At 37.1% G+C, this 5,654-nt stretch overlaps 1 non-coding gene across 1 annotated transcript; it reads left to right on the top strand.

Moving 5' to 3' along the window:
• The first annotated feature begins 5,001 nt into the window (after nucleotides 1-5,001).
• Nucleotides 5,002-5,110, top strand: LOC148045415 (U6 spliceosomal RNA). Its single transcript, XR_015696836.1, has one exon. It is a non-coding gene; the product is annotated as a U6 spliceosomal RNA (small nuclear RNA).
• Nucleotides 5,111-5,654: the final 544 nt, after the last annotated feature.

Below are 5,654 nucleotides of genomic sequence, written 5' to 3'. Positions count from 1 at the left end.
CTGAATCAGGTGAATCTGTATGGAAATCTGCACCCACTAAATTTCTCAAGCATCCTAATTCACATTAAACTGAATCACCATGACAGATACAGCAGCTGAAAGCTAATATGGAATGCTCTGGCCATCACCACCAAATTTTTCTTTGAAACTATGTGCTATGGTCCACAGGCAATGACTAAAACACTTTCTCTTCCCTAACATGTGTCCTTGCTTCCATTTGTCAAGGGTCAGTAAGTTATTGTCAAGGGTCATTGCAATTATCACATTCCTCACATATTCATCTGGAGGTTTAGACTGGATTTGGCATTTTATCCATCTATCGAGTCCTTCCCAAGAACCTGGGATAGGCAGATGTTGATGTTTTGTGTTCTCCTATTATTGTTATTGTTATTATTACAGTTTTGCACCCATGTAGCCTATCCCAAGTAATCCAGTAAAATGTGCCATCATTATTACAGAATAGTTTTAAACTGTATTTAGATTAAAGAATAAGCACAAATGTCCAATAAGCCTTGATAGTTTTGTCACCCAAATTCCATTGTACTCCAATCTCTCCCCAAAGCTCTTTTTAAAAAACAAAACAAGGAAGAAAAACCCCACAAAAATCCAATCGCAATTTGAAAAGTTGTAAAATTCCTAGAAAAAATGCTTACATTTAGCTGATTTCAGGAATGCCAACCAACTACAATCACTTCAAAATATGTTCTTGCAATAAACACAAAGTAATGATAAGAGTCAGTATCTAAATATGATCGGGATCCAAATCAACATTAGCAATGCCTGTGATATTTCCAATTAAAGCAGAGTCAATTAGAAAAGAAATCCAATGCAATTTTGGAGAACCTGAAGGATTAAATTTGACACATATCAAGAAGGTCTAGCTTTCCAAGCACTGTAGATGCTGTCTTGATATCACTTAAACATTAAAATATATATTTAGGATTCATGATCCATATTCTTGCTAGCAACCTAATTAATGTATATTCAAGAGAATATACAGCTCTATATGAAGATTTTTTTAGCCCAGGTCTCCAACAGAAATTTTTTCTGGAGGGCTACTGATTAAGTAGTAATTGATGGATTTCTAAAATTGAATTTAACATAAATTCAACTGAGGTGTGGTGATAATTGTAAATATTAACTTAGCAATTGATTCTAAATAATCCAATTCTTAGGTGATGTAATCATAAATTTTAGCCAAGGTTTGGATGCAAAGGCCTGCTTAAAGAGCACCAATCCAACAGAAAAGCATACTATTAGCCTCCCAAATATTCTACTGAATTTGAAAGGATTTGCCCAGTGAAAGAATAGATGAGACCTCAAAGGTGTTTTTTCAAGAGGACTTTCTTGTTTTTATTTGAAGATGCTTTACTTCTCATCTTGAATGCTCCCCACCACCTGGTCGGAGTTGAAGATGTTTCTTGGAGCTTCTTCAAAGAAAAACCAGAAAGTCCAGTTGCCTCTTGAAAAAGTACCTTTGGGACAACCATGACTTGGATGATGGAAAATCTCCATAGACCCAGATGAGAGCTTACAAGAAATATGTGCAAACAAGGAGTTTTGCAGGATTTTGGTGCTAATGTACAAATGATTCCAAACCTTCTTATAAATGGCAGATCATAGAATGCACAAGAGCAGCATCTTGTGTGGAAAAAGGAAGCTATGGTAAGTGATGTGCACTGCTGCTTTTCACTTGTTTCTTAACAACTGAGGATTATCGGAGTCCAGCCTGGATACCACACAAGAGGAAAAGAGTAACGGGGAGCTCAAAATGACATCTGATGCCAAAATGAAAAAAGAAAAACAGGGAAGAATGGCTACCGCAGATTATTAAATAATTGCCCCAGCTACTGCCAGATCTAAAGTGCCAGAAATTTCAAATGTCTGGCATCGGTTGCTTATGCTGCAATTTGAGGCAGAACAGCCTAAACAGGAACCTTTATCATGTTTAAGCCCAGCTGTTCTCATAAGAGAAGAGTGAACAAAACCTTGCAAGAATTTGCAGCTTATGCTGAGAACTTGTGCCTGTCTAGTTTGTGAAGACATGCATGGGTATAGGGCTGGGGGATACGTTGCTTCTGCTTCTCTTCCTAACTCAGAGGTCAGCAACATTGTGACTCTGGAGCCACACGTGGCTCTTTCATCCCTCTGCTGTGGCTCCCTGTCGCCAGTTGGCTCCACAACTGATAGAGCTTTTGGTTAGGACAGGTAAAGGAAAAAGGATGCTGTGCTGGGAGGAGACTCTATGGTGGGGAAACTGGACTTCTGGTCATCTCCAGAATTGAACAGGGAGCTTTCGGTTAGGACCTTTGTGGCTCTTTGACTGTTTAAAGTTGCCAACCCTTGCCCTAACTGGTATTGGTAAATGTTTTCCTTGATACTCCAACCAGTTCTGGCTCAATCAGTTCCAGGTTTATTACACTGTTTCACATACCATGCACACATGCATATATTCATGCAAGACATTGGAATTGATACAGGAATTTTTCAGGACACACAGACATAGTTGTGTGAATGAATGAATGAATGAATGAATGAATGAATGAATGAATGAATGAATGAATAGAAATCTCTGATACTCTGAACAGGGAGCTGATAGAAAACCTGTTGGAAATTTCAATCATTATTCAATGTGCAGATTTGTTGTAGTAGAAAGGGAGAGTGGACTATTACACAACAATTATTCATGGCACAATCTTTTCACTTTTGTCATGTTTTTACAGCTCTATTTCTTGATCTGTATTATCTATTTGTCAAATCAACAAGCCTCTGTCTTTTCCTTCTTTGATCCCCTCCTTTGGAAAGCAATTTTTACAAGTGTAAAGTCCTGAGCTTGGACACATATTCTTCTGCTTAGGTCAAAAGTTCAGTTATTCATCCCTACTGCGATGGTATTGTAAGTTTAGAGTGATTCAAGATTCTAGAAGCTTACTGTGACACCTCTTAAAATGATTTACTAGAGTTGGTCTTTTGTGCCATGCAGATAAAAATTAGCTTGGGTTTCTGCCAGACCTTGGTTAGATTCATTGCCTTGCAAGGCAAAAGCAATGGACATTGGCCTTATATTTTCAATGAAACCATCTATTTTGTGAAATATTTAAACAAGAATATGAATATGTCCTCTCTAGGCCTATGCATTAGCCCATTGATTTATCCATCTTTCACCGTCAACTCAGAATTTAAGTTTGCTAAATGCAAATGGGAAAGGCTACTTCCTAAGGATCCCAGACTAGATTGTAAATTGGAAAAAGACCTTCATTTTTGGTGAGACTTTAGCTCATAGGTAGATCATATATATGTGCAAAAGGTTCCAAATTGAATCCACAGTATCTCCAGGTAATGGTGATAACCTAGAGGTCCTTTTCTAATCAATATTGACTGGACTGGCTTAGATGGATGAATGATCTGTTGCAGGAAAAGTTTCTGATATCCATATTTTTATTTATTAGATTTATATGCCGCTCATCTTGCCTGCGAGCAAATATGTGAGACACTTATTTGGCAAAAGTGATCAAATTGTAGGCTGTGGGTAAGATCTCTGCTGGACAGACATTACCAGCAAGTGAGAGGTGGCCAGATTGGACTAGAATGTCCATTGTGATGTCTTTAGTTTGTCTTGGTGAAGTCCAATGTACAACTTGCTAACTTGCATGCAATCAACCAATGATAGTTTAATCAACAAGCCATGGTCAAGCAAGGCCCAGTTTAGGGCAATGTGAGAATCTGCTAAATTCGAAGGCAGATATTTAAAGCAGGCATTAATTTTAAGGGCTTATCAGAAGGATTTTATATTGTTCTTTTTAAATGGCCAAGATGATGTTGTGGTAGACCAAGCACTTGAAAGACTGACCTTACTATTGAGTCCTTATCCAGGAGGAGAGTGAATATACATGTGGGATGGATAGGCTGCCTTTGTATTCGTTCCTATGAACAGTTTTATAAAGTGATAATTGGATAGTCGCCTTCTGCATTCTGATTGCCGGAGGAGCTTCAGTTCACTCTAATAAAACAGATTAAAGTAACATAAGAAAAATACAGCTTTCTATTTAACAGCACAGACTGTATTGATTTATGTATTTAAGGGTGTGATTACTTTTTCTCAGAGTTTGAAATCCTTCCCTTAAAAAAAAAAATCTATAGCCAAAGTGGAATTGCCTTGGGAAAGAGTGATCAACCAAGTCTGTGATTATGTATCTCTCTTCTCCACCATTTGGATTCTCAACTAGATGACTTCTTCATTCAAGGCAGGGGAGGGAGATTTGCAAAGAAAACAGGCAGGAATGACACCCCACGATAAATCATGTCTAACAGCATCCTGAAAAATGGGCCAAAGACAGCTTGTGCTGTGACAAATACAGCTGACAACCAGTATATACATCAGCTTGGGAGGATTTATGAGAAGGGAATACAAATAAGGCAATGCAACATTTGGGTCTGATAAGTTGTTTTAAGATCATTATATTATGTGGCTAATAAGGCTGTATTTAAAATGTACGAGCGAATACAAATAACATCTTACACAACACACGTTATAGAAAACATCTAGAACTTGGTAACTCTTAGGATTTATTGGTATTTGTTAAGTTTTTAGAAAATGGAAAATGAGGATGTCAACACTTTTCTCTAAATTTCAAGGACAGCTGAGTGCTTCTTCTCAATGCTTTTTGTATTCATGAAAGGCTGATTTCAGTGTGAACTCTGAAAATCTCTTTTCTCTCCCAAGCTTATAATAATCCTTCTGTATCCTGAATCAGCCAAACACCTCTTGTAAGTGCTCAGATTTCATTTACCAGTATAGGATAGTTAAGGTGGGATAACAGGACATATAAGAATGAGCCATACAATTCTTACAACAAACATTTCTCTCATTTACTATTAAGCATTTTGTAAAAAGATGGGGAAGGGGAAACTTATCTAAAATGTCTTCATCAAAAATATGATTCAGAAAAAGGGTAGTTTTTCTTTCTTCTTTTTAACTATTTCTCAACCCTAGGAGGTTGGGTCTCTTCACTTTGGTAGCACGAATACTAACATCGACACAATACAGAGAAGATTAGCATGACCCCTCTGCAAGGATGACACGCAAATTCATGAAGCTTTCAATATTTTTTGCACAACTATTTGTTTGAAATGGTATAGAGAGTTGAACTAGAAGACCTCCAAGGTCCCTTCCAACTCTGTCACGCAGTCCTTGACTTACAACCATTCATTTAGTAACCATTCAAAGTTATTTATTTTATTTATTTTATTTATTTTATTTATTTTATTTATTTTATTTATTTTATTTATTTTATTTATTTTATTTATTTTATTTATTTTATTTATTTTATTTATTTTATTTATTTTATTTATTTTATTTATTTTATTTATTTTATTTATTTTATTTATTTTATTTATTTGTCTTGTATGCCACCCACTCCCGGAGGACTCCGGGCGGCTCACAAAAGACAAGGGAGAGGGGGGAACGAGACAAAGACAACATATTAAAAACAAAACCAACATTCACAATTTCCGTGGAGGTAGATGCGTCTCAGCTCCCCCCAGCCTGCTGGAACAGCCAGGACTTGGTGGCTTTGCGGAAGGCCGGGAGGGTCATAAGGGTCCGGATCTCAACAGGGAGCTCGTTCCAGAGGGCCGGAGCTGCAACAGAGAAG

Source organism: Thamnophis sirtalis, unplaced genomic scaffold (assembly GCF_051295495.1).
Source record: "Thamnophis sirtalis isolate CommonGarterSnake01/CBP01778 unplaced genomic scaffold, rThaSir2_p1.2 scaffold_5, whole genome shotgun sequence".
In the NCBI taxonomy this organism is placed as follows: Eukaryota; Metazoa; Chordata; class Lepidosauria; order Squamata; family Natricidae; genus Thamnophis; species Thamnophis sirtalis.
Note: the sequence above shows the minus strand (reverse complement) of the source record. Positions and strands in the feature narration are given on the sequence as shown.